Genomic DNA, 20,912 nt, shown 5'->3' with positions numbered 1-20,912 from the left:
AATGAAAATATAACACAAGAAAAATCATTCACCAATTTAGAAAAATAGAGTCAAATTGAAAAAATAAAATTACACCAAAATGACAAAAATCCAATTAGTACAACTGGAGATATGCATTGTTAAAAAAGTTAAGATAATAGAGTTACCAAAAGGTGCAAAGCACCAGCTGAGGATATCTGGTCGTGTCAAACCAGGACAAAGTCATAAGTTCAGGCCAACCACGAATGAGCACAGACCGGACATCAATCAATCAATCAATCAATCAGGGTTTATAAAGTCTCAAGGTGCTAGGGGGGCAGGGGCAGCTGCGGATCAGTTGAAGAGCCAGGTCTTGAGCGCTTTCCTGAACGTGTGCAGGGTTGGGGAGAATCTCATGTTCACTGGGAGCTCATTCCAGGTCCTGGCTTCGAAGTAGGAGAAGGCTTTCCCTCCTGTTCTGTTTCTGCGGATGTAGGGAACCTCTGCCAGGGCGAGGTCGGCGGTTGCTAAGGTTCCTCTTGGGTACGTGGAAGGATACTCTCTCGTTGAGGTATTTGGGTGCGATGTTGTTGAGGGATTTGTAGGTGTGGGTGAGGAGTTTGAAGGTTACCCTCTTCTCAATGGGGAGCCAGTGGAGGTCTCGTAGGTGTTGGGTCATGTGTTTGTGACAAGGTGTTCTGAGGACAAGTCTGGCAGCAGCGTTCTGGATGGTCTGGAGTTTGTATAGTAGGGCTCTGTTGATTCCGGCTTATAGGGCGTTGCCTTAGTCAAGTCTGCTGGCTATGAGTGCATGGGTGATGGTCTTTCTGCAGTCGAGAGGGATCCATTTGAAGGTCTTGCAGAGGATGCGCATGCAGTTGAAGCTGGTGGAGGCGACAGCGTTAATCTGGCGGTTCATGGAGAGGGAGGAGTCGAGGATGATGCCGAGGTTTCGTCTGTAGAAGTGGGTGGATTCTCAAGGGCAGAGGGCCACCAGGTGTTGTCCCAGGAGGAGGTTCCAGGTCCGAGGATGAGGACCTCGGTCTTCTCTGAGTTGAGATTCAAGCACCTGTCTTTCATCCAGGCTGCCACGTTCTTCATTCCTTCCTGGAAGCAGAGCCTGGTGTCTTCGGGGATCTTCGTGAGTAAGAGGATGAGATGGGTTTCGTTGCCGTAGGATACAATGCTGAGCCCATGCTGTCTCACGATGGCGGCAAGGGGGGCAATGTAGATGTTGAAGAGCGTGGGGATGAGCGATGTTCCTTGTGGCACTCCGCAGTTGATATCGGTGGTTTCCGAGAGGAAGAGAGGGAGTCCGATCCTCTGGGTTCTGCCGGAGAGAAAGGAATGGATTGAGTCGAGGCCGACTCCTTGTATCCCTGTGTCATGAAGTGTGGCCTCAAGAGTGCGATGACAGACGGTGTCGAAGGCTGTGGAGAGATCCAGAAGGATGAGGGCCACGGTGTGTTCCTGGTCAAGTAGCATGCGGATGTCATCAGTGGCGGTGAGGAGGGCGGTCTCGGTGCTGTGGTTGCTGTGAAATCTGGACTGGGAGGCGTCTAGGATGGAGTTCTCTTCGATGAAGGAGGTCAGCAGCGCGTTCACGAGTCTCTCGGTGACTTTGGCAGCGAAAGGGAGGAGAGAGATGGGCTGGTAGTTCTTCAGGTCAGTAGGGTCGGCCGTGGGTTTCTTGAGGAGGGGTTTAACCTCCGCCCACTTCCAGTCATCTGGGAAGATGCTGGACATGAAGGAGGCGTTGATGGTCAGTCTGAGTTTGGTACGATGGCTGCAGCTGCCCTGTGGAATATGTGCGGTGGGCAGGGGTCCATTGGGGCTCCTGAGTGGGTTTTCTTCATGGTGGCCGTGATGTGTTTGACGGTGGCGGGGTTCCAGGTCATGATGATTGGTTTAGTGGCAGCGGTGGGGGGTGGTGTCCAGCGTCTGTTCGCTGAAATTGTTGTAGAGGGTCTTGATCTTCAGATGGAAGTATGAGCTGAGCTTGTCGCAGAGTTCCTGGGAAGGTGTGACGTCCTTGGCTTTGCTAGGGGGTTTTGTGAACTGCTGTATGATGTTGAACAGTTCCTCGGCATTGGTCGCGTTGGTCTGGATTTTGTCTCTTATGAAGGTCCGTTTGGTGTCTCTTATGCGCTGGTGGTATTCCTTTAGGGTGCTCCTGTGGTTGTTCCATGTTTCCGTGGTTTTCTGGTTTCGCAAGGTTTTCTCTAGGCATCTGCAAGAGCGTCTGACTTCATGTAGTTCTGTGGTGAACCAGGCAGCCTTCAGAGGGCGTTGTTTGGTGGGGTGGCAGAGGTGTGCAAGCTTGTTGGCACAGCGGGAGATCCAGTGGTGAAGTTCTGAGACTGTGGAGTTGGTGTCAGTCGTGGCGCTGGGGGGGTCTTGGAGGAGGGTGGTGATGAGGTGTTCCTCTGTGACCTTGCTCCATGTGGTGGTCGCGGGGCAGGCTTGGGTGCGGTGGTGGTGTTGAAAGTGAAGTGGACGCAGTGCGGGTCCGTCAAGAGGGGCTGGGTGGTGTGGCTGAAACGGATGTGTGTTCCTCCTGCGAAGATTGAGTCGAGTGTGTGTTCAGCTCTGTGTGTGGGCGAGTTGACCAGCTGCTTCAGTCTGAGGTTGGCGAGGTTGTCGAGGAGTGTGATGGGGTCATGGTCGTTGTGGTTATCGAGGTGGAAGTTCAGGTCCCCGAGTAGAATGTAGTCCATGGAGGTGATTGCGTGGGGTGCGGCAAGCTCAGCTATGGTGGTTGTGGACTGGGTGCGAGGTCCCGGCAGTCTCTAGATGAGGGTGCCGCATAGTGTGGTCCTGGGGCTGGTCTGGATCTGGAAGTTGAGGTGTTCTGTGTTGGAGTGGGGGTCACTCGTGCTGGAAGTGGAGAGTCTGAGGTGGGTCTTGTGTGCGATGGTGAGTCCTCCTCCTAGACGGTGGGGCGGTCCTTTCTCTGGATCGTGGTCCAAGTTTCCATGAAAAATGCGACGTCGGGCGAGAGGGTGTCGATCAGGTCCCAGATCTCTATGGCTTGTCGGTGCAGGGAGTGCACGTTGAGGAGGATGCATGTCAGGGTGTTGGTGGTGCGAGAGTCAGGCGGGCCTTAGGCAGTAGTGGGGGTGTTGTCGATGGTGAAGGATCTGCGGCAGGGTCTGCATGAGAACTTTCCATGGGTGGTGGTAGGATCTTAGGCAGTCGGCGTGTCTTCTGGGGTTGGGTGCGTGGAGGGTGGTAGAGTCATAGCGGTGGGGCCTGGGAGAGCCAGGGTTCCTGGTGCTGGTCGCAGTCCGGTCATGGACAGGCACAGATGGGCATGGATATAGGACCAGGTTTGGCCCGCTGATTGTACGGTATGTTCTTGCTGCACGACTTGCACGGAATTGTTTGCGGTGCTTCGTGCTGCTTTGCACCTGATTTAGTGGTACCTTCAGTTAGGCTGATACAGCACCTTTAACTCCACATCCAAGAATCAAGGGCTAGAGGGACACCACTTGATGGATCATGACTTACTCAGGCTGGGTCCAGGTACAGGTTCAAGATCTTTAGAGCCTTTTCTGTACCTGAAGCTCTTATCAGATGTTCAGCCAACTAGCCCTTGAAGTCACACTGCTAGTCTACAGAGGAGGCAGACAAGCAGGTCTCAAGCAGCAAGGCGGTCGTCTGAGAGATCACAGCAGGCTTCAGGTAGCAGTGCAGTCCTCTTGGTTCAGCAGGGCAGCCCTCTGAAGTACACAGCAGAACACAGACAGCAGGGCAGTCTTCTGAGAGTCTTTCCCCATGTCCAGAAGTGAACTGAAAAGTTATTCTGAGGGTCCAGATTTTACATCTGTTTCCCTTATTGAAGTGAGAGAAGCAACTGGAGTTTTCTCCTCACTGAAGTGTCTGGAATTTCCTGCCTCCTTTATCTGGTCTTAGGATGTCTGGAGGCCCAATGACTTAGAGTGAAGCCCTTTGTGAGTGTGCTGAGGCAGCCCCTTTGAACTGCAAATAGGAACGATGACGGATCTTTCCCCCATTCTTTCTAAATGGCCATCCTGCCACCATTCTGTCTCTCTAATATGAGGCTGTCTGGGAGTAATATACAAGACCAACTGCCACTCACACCTAGTCATGTTACTCAGGAGCAGGCTATTATCCTACGAGAGAGGTAGGCCTTGCAGTAGTGAAACATAAATGTAAGTGCTTTTCACTGCTGGTACATGTAAAACTTAAAAGTACATGTTTAGCTTTTTAAATACATGGGCTATTTAGGACCCCCCCACCACAATACATAGGAGTTATATGTGTGCTAAAATACATGGAAAAAGGTTTATTTAGCAAGGTTGAAATGCAAGTTTTAACTGCCCACAGGAAAGAATGGCTGGCCTGATACATATTTCAAAATGCTTCCTAAGTTGGGGTGGCACAATCAGCACTGCAGGCTCACTAGTGGCATTTAATTTTACAGCCCCTGGATACCTCTAGTACCACTTTTCTATGGAATTACTAATAAATTATTTGTGCCAGTTGGGTGTAAGCAATTTTCACCATATTTTAAGGAGAGATCACATCGTTTTAGAACTGGTTAGCATTGCTAGACTGCACAGAGCCCTCAAAGCCAACAAAACAGGTAAAGAAAACAGGAGGCATGAAGGCAACAAAGTTTCTGGGTGACCTTGCAGAGAGAGACAAGTGTAACATACGGTACTGAAACTTAAACCCAAAAGTGGATTTGATGCACTTCATGTGCTGAAATTATTTGCTTCCATGTACTGGGGCCCTTTTACGGATGATCCTGTTAAAGTATGAAAGGAGGATGAAAGGCAAGACAAAGAAAGAATACTTTCCTCCTCCAAATTACAATATGAGCAGACAGCACTGCTCACAAGGCGAAAAGCAGGAGAAGGAGAAATGTGAGCTGGTTAAGGATGAGGAAGTCTTTTACAAACATGATTGCATTGTCGCCCCTACAAAGAACATCTTCAGGAAAGGCCACTTCTTGGCAAGGGCAGCAGTGTCCCTCCTAAATCACTTCAGAGGATAGCCAGTCCCCAGATATTAGGTAAGAACCTTGGTTGCTAGTTGCGCCTATACAAAATTCACTGTCACATATCTCCAATCTTCTCTCAATAATATAAGGTAAAGAACACCACTGGTGAGGAGTAAGTATCCCTATTTATGACTTTCCCTCCACAACCTCCCAGATGTCATCCCTATCCATGCTGCAGAGCCTGCTTGCCATGTCAGATGGGGGGAGGTGGTATTGGCTAATGTTGCTCAGTGGAAGGATCAGTTATGCAAACATTCTAATGTGCATAAGGATATTCATGGAGGGCAGCTATCTCATGAGAGGGCTACTCTCATGAGATAGCTGCCTCCCTTAAAGGACTCACTCATATGATTGACAGGCAGACCCATGGCTTGGATAACATTGTTAAATGTTACCAAGATATTGCAAAGATTCACTAAGAACACCTTCAAACTATCTTTTAGGGAAGCGTGTGTAAGGCACCAAGCCTTGACCATGAAGATGATGAAGGCACTAAGCAAAAAATGTAAATGAAAATCTTCATGGCCAAAGCATGCAGGAGATTCTACAGAGGCAGTGCAATGTAGTAGGAACACAACCCCACTAACCTCTACCTCCTCCACCTTCAACACCTCAATCACCTCAATCACCAAAACCGCAAATTCAATGAGCATGCATCCACAACACAAGAAAGTCTCAATCATACTCCCAACCAGCATTGGGTAGAAGGAGTAGCAGAAGAAAACCCTAAAAATAATTGTTCTACCAATATCCCTCACACCATCACTGTAAGCACTTTTATGAGTCACTTTATTGGTTTTCCAACAAGTCCCACTCACCAAATCACCAAGAGTATAGAATAGCAATGCAGCATAGTAAATAGGTCACCATTATTATTTTCTTGTATGGGCTTCAGTTCGTCATATCAATCACCACTACACTATCAGTGGTCGCCCTCCCTCCATTCTAAGACATGGGCTGGAACAATAGGGTTCCGATTGCTGCCATATCTTTTCCCACTTTTTGGGGCAGCCCTCCCACCCCCGTAGACCTGCTTCTACTTTTCTCAAGGAGGTTAATTCTGGGGGCATATTACATCCTCATTTCTGGGTCGCAGTTCTTTTTGATACTATCAGTCTCAGTTTGAGGAGCGTTTCTATGTGTGGGGAGTGTGTTTCATCTTCCCAGATGCTGAGTACTGCTAGCCTGGGTGAGAGTTCAGCCTGGATGCTGATGACACATTGCAGACACATCCATCCCACCTCCCAGTTGTATGTTAGCATTGGGCAGTGCCATTGTATAAGGTGGAATGTTCCAGGTAGGCTGCCTCCCTTGGCACAGAGGTCCAACTCTATTCTCCCCATCCTGAACAACCTAGATTTTTTATAGTAGTATCTATGTAGAATGTTTAACTGGACCAGAGAGACCAGGACCTGGTCTTTATCTCTCAGAGAGCACTGAATGCCGCTACCCATCCCCCATGTCACTGTCCACCATGTCATATTCCCAGTCTCTCTTTAGCTTCTCCAGGACATTTGAGTACATTTTTAGCTTCTTCCCATAGGTCAGCAAGGCAGCTTTCTTGGTAAGGGGTTATGACAACATGACAACAAGTGTTCTTCTAGCGGGGACACATCCACAACCTCCGCTCCCAACACTGTGTGACTCAGCAAAGTATTGGTATTGGGAGGTATGTAAAGACCTCAGCCACCCAATACTCTTTACGAAGAGCACCTCATGGGATCTTGCCACAGGTCTTCCACTTGGCTGATTCCTATCTTTTCCCATTTTCTGGTGCATTTGAGCCTCGCCCAGTTCTACACATCCCATATTGGGGATTGATTCATTAATTGCTTTTTGCATCCCAGGTATCTAGTGGCCTCCTTCCAGGCTCAAATCATGAACTCAGTATGTGTAGGCAGGTCTGCCTTTGTCTTAGGTCCATACAGGACCATTTGGTAACCCCTCTCTCCCATAAACACTCAATTTACCCACAGGGTGTTTGGCTGCCAGTGGAGAGTTAGACTCAAGGCCAAATCGCAGGCCAGGCTCTGCAGCTGACAGAGTTGACATTATGTATGGTAAAAAATGGTTACTTTACGTTAAAAATAACCCCAGAGCTTAACTGAAAAACAGATGGTTTAAGTGATGTTATAGTTAGGTATGGTGATAATATCTTACTTTTCAATAACAAAACCTTAGAAATTTACTCAAAAACTACAAATGTTAAAGGAAGGTTATAGTTAGGTGCAAATGCCACTTAAAACAATTCCATTTTAAATAACCAAAGCCACTGAAAATAACCAGTTATGGTTATCTCAAGTAACTAAAATGTATTGCCCTATATTTACTATAACTTACACCTTCACCATGCACTGCTAATTATCGTACACATTACATAAGTCATGATATGTTCCATGACACCATTGATGACATAAATGCATCATCTGAAATTGAATTAATGAAGATAATGCTTAGCAAGGGTCCTAAATGTTCCCTTTTCTAAATGAGGGAAAATATTTTACATGGTGCAGTGTTGACCAAGGTTCTCGTCTCTCTGGTGGACACGACAGTTCCTGTGGTCTTTCTGAGTTTTCTTGTCTACTGCAGATAGTGGTAAGGGTTTTTCGAGATTGGAGGTCCCCAGCCATGAGGAAACCCATGAGGACTGTGTAAAATACTTCACATGATCTGTGATGTTGGAGAGAGCTATCTCTGACCTGATGGGCTGTTATAGCTACGGTTTGGCTAGCATTGCTCCTGGATGCATTATCCATCTATTAGGAATGCACTTGTGAGCACCTCCTGACCTCCAAACTTTGGATGGTTGTTGATGTTCTGGAGCTTCTTTGAACTGTTGCTTTCTCCTCCTTAACAGCAGGAGGCATTGGAGTGTAGTAGTTTGTATACCCTGGGGAAAATTAAATGATGCCAGCATAGTTCACCTAATTTTCAACATTTGTACACATTCTGATCTCATGCCACATGTTGTAATTGTAAGCACCCATTGTATATAATATCATTTAAGAAGCACTAGAACAACTAAGATGAACAAAACGCAAGTTGCTCATGTTCATTGCATTTCTTAGTGCAACCTGTATCCTTATTTGCTTCAATTCTGGACATGAGGGCACACATCAAAATTATCCCACAATGCCAGATGTAAGCATTGTGTAACTTTTCTGAATTTCACGTAATTAGTCAAATGGACATTACTTTCATTTTTCACAGCCCTATTAGTCTCCTGACCTGGGGTCTTCCTACTGCATCATCCCTTGATCCTCAAGGCAGCTCACTCTCCACATCTGCACTTCTCAAACACCCAAGTCTTTAGTCACTTGCAGGGTGTTATGTGTTTAGCAGAAGCCTGGGGTTGTTGGGATGAAAAAGTCCCTTTAATGGTGATGGGCATACACCCCTGCCCTGATTACCCCAACTGTAGTGATGTCTAGATACCTGATGCTGATTTTTGTTGTCATGAGCGAACACGGATCATGCATATGTACTCTGACATAGGCCCTTCTCACGGATTGTGGTCTTTTCAGATTGGGAGGGGCAGCCAAAATGCTACCCTCATAGTGGTGAAAGGCTCCTTTGCCAGGAAGTAAGCAGGAATGATGGTGGCAGCTTTCGTGTAGTGATCAGTAGAAGTGAACCGGCCTTTATAACTGTGTCACAGGAGTGAGGCTGACAGGCTCACTTATTTAAGTTCCGCTACTGTGTGCTTTACTTGCCCTTGACCTACATCAGTTTTGTGTGTAGTGCTGCACAGTGCTCATGTATTATTACATGTGATAGGTGTATGTGTGCCTGTGAATGGTACTATACATAGGAGATGTAGTGCTCTGCAGTGAGTGTGTGGTATATGACTGTGCTGAGTGTATGTATGCTTTTGAATGGGACAATACATGTAAGAGTCTGGATTCCATCTTAGGCGACCCTGGACTAACTGAAGGAACACGAGGAGATGGGGAAATCGCCCCAGACAGATTTGTGGATTGCTGCATTTCTGTTAGGTGTGTGTGACACACTGGAGGAATGAGGAGCAAGGCTCTTCTGTATTGTACACATCTTTGATTTTTAGAGGGGTCACTGGAATGTACCTGGGTACATCTCAGTAAGGTAACTGGTCTGATAAGAGAATCATAAAGAATAGGGATGAGGCCCTGGGCTAACATTTTGATACATATATCAATGTGGGAGCTACCCAGCTGTGAACCTCTAGTCACCCCCATGGCCTGTGTTGTGGGGCCATCAGATTTGGAGTCAGTCCTGCTGTGAAAGACTGCTTTCTGGATTAAAGACAGGGCAGAAGATAGGGCACTTCAAAAGGAAGAAGATTACTAACATATACTTTAAAGACTCACAATCTAGTGTCTGGAAGTGGACTATTGTAAAGGTAGTTTGAGGCCCCCTTTCTTCAGAGTCCCTAGTACGTCTACCCTCTGCTCTACTCAAGAAGGAAATTGATAACTATTGCCATCAGCTGTAGACAACGTCACTGAGATGACTGCATGACAGGAGCACCTCCATCAAGCCCCTAGATCCTGGCCCCTAAGAATTCACTATCATTCGGCAACATGCAGCTACTCCATACTCAGCTCATGATACCTATCTTGTTCTCTTGCCAGAATGCCTTTTTATTCTTGCTCTCTGCCTGTTCGAGGAATGGATGGCTGGCCTCGCCCTCAGAAAGCCAGTCCCTGAGTGACCATTCTGCAGGAGATCAAGTCCTCCATTCCCTCCAAGGAATCCAATAGACCAAACAACGTCCTAGGGCTCCATTTGTCTGCACTCAGCCACTTCAACCCACCTCTGCTTGGATTCCAGGATTCCAATTATCTTTCTTGCAACATCACTACTCATCCACAGTTTCACTGTTTATTGTTCAGCAGGGATGCCAGATGATGGATGGCCTTCATGACCCAGCAGAAGGCTTGCTTAAGAGCTGAGTCTTGAGTGTATAGACCACCCTCCCTCCTCTGGGTCTGTGACCCAACAGCAAGAACATCTGCAAGAAAAATCCTCTCTTATCTGGACAGTGTTCCTGCTCACCAGTTTCACACAGAGAACTGAGCAGTGTCAACAACCTGGGTGCCCCGAGCCTCATGGGGAATCACCCCATCCAACAGTGGGTTTCTACTCTGCTTGACTAGCTTACCTGCTCGCTACAACATCTGTAGACTACATTCTGCAGATGAGTGACATAGTGGTGAGGCACCGGACCTGCCTAACAAGTGGGGCAGCCTGTCCCTGTAGTGTGAAAGTCAAGGCTGATCCCCTTGGAATCTACTTCAGTGCAGTAATTTTCAAAACTCACCATCAACCAGCGGTTACTCCTTGCTCTTCTCCTCCACCCTCCTTTACAATAACAGTGTTTGTTCTGTCCTTGCAAGTACACTCAGCACTGTGAATTATTAGAAGTAGGCACAACTATCCTATGATAACTGCTATCCGCCAGAATGTCGAAGTGCTTTTTTGTTCAGGTTACTTTTGTGTTGTCAGTATTTCCTGTTGTAAAAAAACAAAATACATTATGAAAAAAAGGAGTTAAGTGGCCACGTGAAGTTCGGAGCTGTTCAGTGACCATTTGTCAGAGTATTCAGACCTCACCCACCAAGTCCCAGATATCTCAAGACATTGCTCCCTAGCCTGAGAGCTTCCTTGAGAGCTGCCCAGGGCACATATTTAGGGGAAGTAATTACACTGTACAGGAGGGTTGTTGGTTGTCGAGAACAGAAGTTTCTCTTGACTCAAACTGTTCTGGGTTGGCACTAGGAAGAGGTGATATATGGTCACGGGTGCAACTGGAGGTACTGATGCAATGGGGGCCTCAGGACCTAGGTAGAGACAAGGTGCAGGCCCAGATGGTGGGGGCCTGATCTTGACACAACACAAGTTTGTTTTGCTCAAGGCCAGGAGGCGACCCAAAGACTTCCTCTTCCTGGTGGGGGTGGTGTCCACATCCGCTGTCCCCCCCAGTTGGATGTTCAACTTCCAGCCAGATTCTCTTGGTGATGGATTGTGTTAGTCTCTGGGCAGGCACACCAACCCTGCTGGAGGTGAGGTTTCCTTCATGCTGGTGGTGTCTAGTTTTCATGCCTGCCTTTGAGTGAGTCATCTAGGTTGATGCCTTTTGTCCTGGTTTGATCTTTCTTGGCCAGCCCAGTAAGTTGAAAAGAGATTTGAAAAAATGAAAGACATTTTGAATTCATTGAGTTGACTTTAGCTGAAAGGGAAATGTTTTCACCTTCTACAAGTGCAGATATTGTAGAGTCATTAACAAACTTGCCACTATCCTCTGATTTCAAATTCAAGTGTGATCTATATTGATGTCCATGGTCTTGCTGTGATCTTTCTTGGCCAGCATGGATAGCTGAAGAGGAATTTGACAAAATGAGTGAAGTTATGAATGCATTAGATCGATAATGAATATCAGCATAAATATAGCTGAAAAGCAGATATTGGGGAGTCATTAACACACCTGTCACTATCCTGTGCTTTCATATTCAAGTGTGGGTAATTAAGTATAGATAAAATGATATTTCTACAGAATCACCCATCCAGAGGGAAGAAAGGGGCAGAAATAAGAGTATGTCTTCAGAAAATCCAGTTTAAACTATTTAAAATGTAGGTTTTCCACAGGTTTTCTACAGGTTTAACACATTGGTTTTTTGGGAAGAGAGTTTTTAAACATGGCTACAAAGCATTGTAAACGGTGTTGAACCAGTCTATATTTTTTAGCATCAAATGTTGTAGGCCTTAATAGTTAGTATGTGAGCTCAGACTGTAAAAGGTAACAATTACCTGATGGTTAGGAAGTATGGTAAATATGCACAATATCAGCATCACATAAAGTAAAATCAGCAAAATGGAAATGTTATAGATTTTAAATGCATAATTTATGTTGACTGAAATTCTGAGTGTGTTAAAAGCATTTCCTTTAGGTCAAGATGAAATAAAATAAACGAATCAAACACTGTGCAACATGTTACACCTGTATGTCCGGACAGCTGAATCACAAATTGAGGTTCCCAAAGGTCCATTCTATAATGAATTGTACCTCTATTGAGATATTGTGGTTGGATGTCTGTAGGGTGTGAGAAGATGTGTAGAGGGAACATACCTGCCATCACCTGCAAAAAAAGAATCTGATTTTCTATTTTTTTTACAAAGGAGGCTCTATTATAATTGTTATCCTTAATGTGTAGATTCAGGCAGCATGTGTCAGGGTAAGGATAATATGGGCCTTTTGTGTTGTAGTGATTATTATGTTTGTGATGCTACTTCCAGAGCACATGTCGCTGCAGCGTGAGATATTGTTACTTTCCAATAAGATGTCTCCGAAATCACCGTCAACTAAGCCATATGCAAGAGGTGATTGGCAGCAAGTATAGCTGCCTTGTATGGTTCCAGGAAAGGCAGAGTTTACATCAATGAAGCAACCTCTGTTATTGCAGACTCCATGTATGTTTCTGCTGTGCTAGTGGAAAAGGTGTGCTGTGCGGTGAGGTGATTGAATTGCATTAGGGGAGTAGTTGATTGCACCTATCACACATAGGCAGTGGCCAAAGTCACACATTTCCATTGCACCATTTACCTTTCTGTCAGTGGCTGTGGCACTGCAATGAACTGGTGCACTGTACAGTTTATGTATCTCAGAATCCAATGCAATCAATGGGGCTGGTTGGCCTGTAAGATTCCAACATTGTCAGAGGTGACCATCTGGGAAGATCTTGTCAGTGCCCATGAAATGGAGTGAAACCTTATTATGACATTGTCTGGGTAGCCTCAGTTGGCTATGGGTGAACCCAGCTCCTGTTAACAGTCAGAAACCATGTCTAGATTTACATCAGGTGATAAGCAATATATGGAAATGACAGCTTCTAAAGAGCTTTTGCCTGTAAACCCCTATCTCTCTCTTCCACTTCAAAATGAGGGGCAAACCTACAAAGACATTCATAGTGAATGCAGTTAAAGTTCTTTGTTATGTAAGCTCAATTGTTATGTGGTCAGCCTGGATGTGTTTCTTTGTTGTTGAAATGTCTTTTAGCTGGAGATGGGTCGTGGAGTTGAGAACAATCACTCCTTTCATTACCAGGTATTTTGCAAATGTTATAATCCTTGTTAAGTAAATCTCCAGCATTTGCATCTAAGTGAAATAAAAGAAACAGCCAGAGGTAAATAGCATTGTATTTAATCTAAAAATATATTTTAAAAAAATAAACACAATATAATATTATAGATGGAATTTACAATACAAATTACCAAGACATTGGATAAGAAAACACAAAACAAATTACACAGAACTTAAAAACAAAAATCAATATTTAGGAAACTAATCAAATAAATCCATGTGGTTCATTTGCAAATATATTTCTATATTTATTTGTTGATTTGTATCCAACGTTGTTGCAGTTTGAGGGTTTGCCCATGTGCAGTGCTGAACTTAATCAAAGTCTGGGCTACAGTCAATTTATTATTATTTTGGTTCCTTTTGACTGTAATACCAGTAGCAGTTACACAAAGTGCAATTAGAAGTTATGCAAAGTACAGTTTGTGAATAGTAATGGGCCTACTATTTTGTGAGTGATTCTTTGACCATCCAATACCTGTCCTTACTCCTCCATTAACCCCTCCCATTATGATGTAGGTATTCCCTATTTTCCAATCACTCATCTCTGTTCCTCTCACATTTGCTACAGAAATGTATACTTATGCATTTGGGGTGGAGAACTCCATTCAGAAAAAGATAGGCAGAATGTCTACATTGATGAATAACATATTGTAATACACTAGTACTACTACTACTAAATGCACTACAATGTGCACTATGTGAATAGTTTTAAAATTGGGATTGTACTGGTTTATTTGTTTTTAAATGTTACAAATATACATTTATTATATTCATTCTGGTTTTAAATTTGGAATTCTGTTTTATTAATTAAAGTCTTTTTGGAATAAAAAATAATACTATTTTAGTAAGTTTAAAGAAAGATGTTTAGTTACATAGAAGTTTTGTGTGGCTGTTTGAGTTAATTTGTTTATTATGGCATTTATATGTGCAAATGGTGGAGTACATTGTAGTAGAATTTTAGTGGTTGTTTCAAGGTTTTGGGGTCCTTGATGGAAAAAAGTAGGACATGTGGTGAAATTGTTGAATAAATGTTGTGCTGGGCTTGTCTTTGTTCTAGGTCTTGATTGCTGCATACTTTTTAAATATATATGAATTGTATAAGGCAGGATGTCTCCTACTAAGAGAGCAGTGGAAGAAATGAATCCCCCTGTCACTGCATTATTAGTTTTGGCTCCCAAGGATAGTGTACTGTTTTATACACTTTCCACCAGGGTATGTTTAACTTGGGTTGACACTTGTGCCCTACACTATGCATTCATCCCACCTAAGGGCCCGATTCAGATCTTGGCTGTCTTACCACCACCTGCCACGGCAGTTGTCCCTATGAGTTCACCATATTTAGATGCATGCAGGCTGCCTCGCTGTTTATGTCGACAGAGTGTTTCATTCATTGTTGCTGCACACCGCTGCTGATGCGGCAGACACCAATGATGGCAAATACTACTCTGTCGCTGTCAGGGTGATGGGATCCTGTCGAGCGGAGTTAGATTTCACAGTTGTGTGGGCGGTCTACTAGCAGCAGTTCCCAGACAGAGTGAGTCTGTCTCGATACGTGCCCGACAATGTACTATCACTGTGGTCACTGGATGGATGCAAGTAGTGCTAATATGGAAAAAGATTATTTTGATGTACACAATGATACATATGTATACAAAAAACAAGATTGCATCCCTGTTGTCGAAATCTTCCGATATGACCTCTCCATCAACCCTGAGTCAGAAATGTGTAGTCAGGCAGGCTTTGCTTACTAGGCCTGATGCTACTGATTACAGATCACAGGTGGGGTGGCATAAAGCCAGCAAAACAAACACACAGACAGAAAAAACATTTCAATCCCAGAAATAGGCAGCAACACCACAATGTTCTGGGGAGATTGGCCCCAATTAAACACACATGCCAGAGAGGTGTGTGTTCCCAAAACACTATAAAGTTAGATTCCACGTGAAGTTAGGAAAAGTCAGCCAATCAGGACACACACAGCATACATATCACATGCTGTGATCACGCGCTCCCAATGGCAGACTCTGGACAAGCTACTCACTGGCCCTCATTGTGTCCACGCAAGGTCAAGACCCACATGCATTTATCAGGTGGGAGCAATTTATAGCTTCATGACTAGGCCCATATTCCTCTTCCTAAAAATGGTCTCTGAATTGTCTTATGATGTTCCATGAAATGTATATAATGGTGGTCATATCAATTGTACTTTGAGACAGTCCTCTGACACCAACTCTGTAACTGTTCTCCGGGCCGAAGTGTTTGATGAAACCAACTGTTCCTGTTTGCCCAATACCTCTTGTCTTTTGTTTTTTCAAGGTAAATTCACATTTGAACAATAGTAGAGCACATATGATGTCCATTGGCTAAATACAAACTCCTGCATACCTTACCATAAAACACACCCCATCTCAGACCATGATTCTTTGCCATTCCACTGCACCACGATCTTTGCTAGCAGAGGCTTTGCCAGTTAAGTGAGGGTTTTTTGTTCATTCTCCATCTCCTTTCATTTTATCCACATTAATTTACTACCTTCTGGTCACTTATTTAATTTAATTTAATTTAATCTTATTTTTTACAATGACAGGCCCCAAAAATACATGTTTTACTGAGCGACAATTGTCAGTCATGGTGGATGAAATCTTAAGAGTGGAGCCACAACTGTTTGGAGCCCAAGTTTAAAATACACCCCTATCCCAGAAAAGGCAAATGTGGTCCAGAATAGTAGACAGAGTGAATGCTGTAGCAAAAAACCTGTGCACACAGGAGGAAATTATGAAGCAGTGGACGACTCGCAGTAGAGGGTGCACTCCATGGCCTCCAAGCATCAGATGGAGGCCAAAAGGACTGGTGGTGATTCTCCAAGACCCCCAATACCATTCATGCCTTGGGAAGATAAGGGTTTGCAGTTCCTGCACACAGAAGGAGTGATAGATATACCTGGGGGAGTGGAGTCTGAAAAGTTGCACCTTGCAAAGTCTCAATAAACCTCAATGTCCTGCTTGTTCTTAACTCAGCTGTTGCCAATGTGTTCTGCACATATCTACATTTAATAGAAACCATTTTCTTTCAGTATCACATAATTTATATTGTTTGTGTGTTGCATTATGTTGCATGTATGATTACAGGTATCAACATCCATTACATATCATATGATGGTATGGTAACTGTAAGTGTTACAACACTAAATAACCTATTACCCATATGTGTGTCACATTGTAAGTGTCTGGCCCATTTCCACCTCATATTTTCTACAGGTACGTTCCACTAACCGTTTTGCAAGTGTTGGTAAGTTGCCTTTGAAATGACTACAACTACCATGATTCCATGTTTCCTTTTCTCTAAAGAATATTGATATCTCATATTGCTCATTCTCTCTTGTCTAACAGATTTTAACATATGGTAAATTGTCATGTATTGCTCAATGCCTATTCAATGCTCACTTCTAAAAATGGTTTGAATTGTTTTCTGAGTTTTGTGCTGTTCTTTTCAAACAATTGAAATCATGTCACGAGTCTCACAAATCAAACTATGTTGACACAAACATTTTAAGGTATGGAATTTTCTATGCTAGATATAAGTGGTACTTGCAAAAAATGACATTGCACTGCTCACATGATGACTAATGCCTTACAATCTTTATAGTTGTGGAAATGTCTGTTTTGAAGCCAACTTGGCCTTGGAAGTGCCAATTACACATTTCACCTGTCTGCTGTGTTGGGCTGAATGGCTGGGAGAAGTTAGGTCTACTTCCTAATCACTTCATTAACATTGCAGGACATCTTACTACCTGCTTGTTTAAGTTATACTGTTATCGTAATATGTGCAATACCACTGAAAGCTTCCGTCACAATAGTTTCAACCTATTTTGTCTCCTAGGTTATCTAAATGTTTTGTCTCAATGGATGTGAATTTACAATACACACTATTAGTAATAAAAATGTTCTTAATTTCACAATAGATCCAACTACCAGAGTACGTGTCCAGGAATCTGACACTGTAGAGACCTCTCCTTCAGCCCAGGATCAAGCCTTTAGTGATGACAACAGTCCTGGAAATATTGAGGACGATGAGGAGGCAGTCCCATCTGGTCAATATGGGCAGACGGCTCCAGTGATACTGACGACTGTGCCAATACAATACCTCCCACCCCAGCTGTAACTCCTCAGCAAACCAGTCTCCACTTCCTGTGTTCCTACTAATGTGACACCAATCATGTGTACCTCAGTCCCAGATGATGTTCACACCACCCAACCACCATCTCATCCAGGAACCAGTCGAATGGGGCACACTGGGCCAAAGGCACATGGCAGTGGGGTTAGGGGTCGTGGGACGGTGTTTGTAGGACAGCATAGTAAGTCAACTGGTGCCACCATCACCTAGACCACCACTGACCAAGCCTTGTGAGCCTACTGTCAGTCCCAAGACATGATGGGCCAGGTAATCACTGAGCTCCAGGAGATGAAGCAGTTGCTGAGGGTGCTCAATCACCAGGTGGAGGCCCACAACTCAAAATGTGCCCCCTGATTGGGGTGCTGCAGGACATTTACACCCATATGTGGAGTGCTTTCCCAGCACACATCTACCTCATCCTGTGGTCCTTCAACATCTGGGCCATCTACATCTGCCACTGCCACAGAAAGGGAGACAAGGATGAGGAATTCTATGGAAGAAGGGGGGATGTTCTAGTGGGGAGTCCACCGGGAGTAGGGTTAGAACGTTATCAGGACCTGTGGGTTTTCCTTGAGCAAACAGGGTAGGGTAAAGGTGGGAAAAAGCTAGGAAACTAAATCCCCTAAATTGTTCCCATTTCCTTTTTTCCTTATCTAAATGTGAAAGCCTCTGTTATATTGGTTCAGAGGAATTAGAGAAGTGGGGTTCATGGTAAACAACAAAGGGGGCAAAGTAACCAAGGTCCGCCTCTACTCAACATTAGTAAAAGCAGCATTAGAAAACGCAGAATATGAGCTGCAAAAGGAGGGTATCAGATTAGTAAAAAGGGAGGAAATGCAGAATAAGAAGCAGGGGAAGTCATTCCTTATGAACCATGCCGGGTTGGGAGTACGACAGATAAGATTGATTAATTCCTGCTGGCATAACTAGGAAGAACTTGAAATTACTATAGTGACTAAGGAATTAGAGAGAGGTGGTGAAGAACATTTGTTAGTTGGGAATAGATATAGAGCCCTTGCATCCCTAGAGTATGAGGAAGATGGGTGCTTGAGTGAGATTGACTAGGATCAAGGGTCGTCGCACAGCCTGTCTATACTATCTTGGAATATAAATGGGTATAAGAGAATAGCGACCCAAGAAAGTTTTAACAAGTTCATTGAGACCAATGACATTGTGTGTTTGCAGGAGACTTGGCTGTGCGACAAAACACTAGTTTTTGAAGGGTTTGCCCAATACTCAAAAGTAGCGAGAAAGAATCCTCTTGGCAGACCTTCAGGAGGACAATTGACGCTGATCTCTACAAAAATTGCCAGGAAATTAGAACCCCTGGATCTAAAATGTAAACTGACGCTAGGTTGTAGAGTGCTGATACTGAATGATGTCACATGTTACGAAGGTATATGTATTATTAATGTGTATATTCAGAAGCGAAAGGAGGATGAATACAAAGTGGAACTGGGAAATTTAAAAAAGGACATGGAGACCGTGTGTGATACCTACCAGAAGGATGTGTTATTGGTGTTGGGCGACTTTAACCATAGATTAGACCGCTGCAGAATAGACCCTTGGTGTAAGGAACTGCTGAGCGCCTATAATATAGAGGCAGCGATATTTCGTAGTGGAGATATTTCACCCCAAGATTTGGCTTTTGGACACTTGTTGGGATCCATGGGTTTGCTATGTGCAAACGGAAGAATGCTGACCGGCCGGCTAGGCGTACTTTTATGATAGGCCAGCAACCCTGCCCTATAGACTACGTGTTTACACATGCCTGGAGTTTTGAGTTAATTAAGCATTTTGATGTGGTAAGAGTGGTAGGGAGTGATCCCTATCCTTTGAAGACAAAAGTTTATGCAAAAAGGGGAATTCAGAGAGAGACGGTACTTCTTGTACATGTGGACTACCCAAAGCGGCTATATCAGAGGAGCACGTTATAAAATTAAGTGCTGTCCAGCAGACTCTCTCACTAGAAAACATTCCAATTGAAGATGATAATGTCTGGTATGAAAATAAAATAATAAAACTGGTGGAATGCCTAAGGGTAAAAATTAAATGTAGTAAACCCGGGGCAGCCAGTAAGTATAGATCCCACATTAAAAATCGTCCATGGTTTGACGAAGAATGTCGTAAAGTAAAAGCGTGCATTAGACAAAAAGAAAGAAGACTTAGAATAAGATATAACGCTGAATTGTTATCTACCCTCCAGAATCTAAGGATAAAATACAAAACGATTATTAGGAATAAGAAAAGATCCTATAAAGATAGTTGTCGGGCAAGCATGCTAGCTGTAATTGAGTCCAAAGAAGTGAAAGGTTTCTGGAAGCTAGTCCAAGAAAGCTCCGGTAAAATATTAGGGTCTCTGCACTGTTCGGTCCCCGAAGATAACTGGGTGGGTTACTTGGGGGAAATATATGGGAAATGGCCAATGTTAGAGAAAGCAAGTGTATTAGTATGGACAGGAGTGAGGGAGGAGTTAAAGGAACATTTTACCTCCAGACATATTAGGAAAATAATATCTAGTTTAAACCTAACCAGGGCCGCTGGTCCAGATGATCTGCCAGCAGTGATCATAAAAGCAAGGCCTGAATGGTGGTCAGAGGTCTTTGCTAAAATGCTTCAGGGGATCCTTAATACAGGTATTGTGCCAGGAAACTGAAGAGGAGCTATTGTAGGGCCAATCCATCCTTGATATAGGAGAAAAAGTCTTCGCTAAAGTAATCTTGGGAGTACTTTAGGACTGGGAAGAAATAAATTGGATTGTACCCCCGGAACAGGGGGGAGTTAAAGAGGGACACTCAACTGTCGACCACTGTTTTGCGCTCTGGTCCATTGCACGGACGTCGATTGAGCAGGGGGTGGTCTGTTTTGCTGCTTCATGGACTTCCGCACAGCATTTGATCTGGTGGACCGGAAGCAGCTGTGGGAGACTTTGATTGGGTATAACATCCCAAGAGACGTGCTAGGGCTGATTCAAGCACTTCGTACCGATATCTGGGCCCAGGTAATTTTATATCAAGAGGGGAGCTTATCTCAGAAAATCCAGATTGGCAATGGGCAGAGGCAGGGGTGCGTGTTGGCCCTCTTGCTATTTTCCTTGTTATTGCAGACCTGCCTACAATCCTAGGGAATGTAAGTGGGGCAAGCCCAAAGCAAGACGGGAACCATATCTCATGACTACTTTATGCAGACGACCTTGTAATTATGGACCAAATGGAGATTGGCCTACAAAGGAAGCTAAACAGGTTCTATGAATACTGTAAATTAAAAAAAACTCATTGTCAATATGGATAAGACAAAAATCTTATGTTTTGGTCGAAGGAAAATAGGATTTACTTGGTTTCTGGGCACAGTGAAGTTGGAAAAGGTAGCAGAATATAGGTACCAGGGGATGTGGTTCGAGAGAAGCCTGCAATGGCATACGCATCTCAACGCACTAAAGCTGAGGACATCGGCATTGCTCAAGGGTTTAAAAAGATTAAACTATGCTTATGGCGAAATGTCCGCTAGACCGGTCCTAAGAGCTTACTCAGCAATGGTACCACCCCAATTTTTATATGGTGCAGAATTGCTTTTTCTGAGTGTTAAAAACGGATGGGACCTTGAGGGGGAAACACTCTTAAAAATCTATTCTCATTG

This window comes from Triturus cristatus, chromosome 2_2, assembly GCF_964204655.1.
Source record: "Triturus cristatus chromosome 2_2, aTriCri1.1, whole genome shotgun sequence".
Classification (NCBI taxonomy): domain Eukaryota; kingdom Metazoa; phylum Chordata; class Amphibia; order Caudata; family Salamandridae; genus Triturus; species Triturus cristatus.
Note: the sequence above shows the minus strand (reverse complement) of the source record.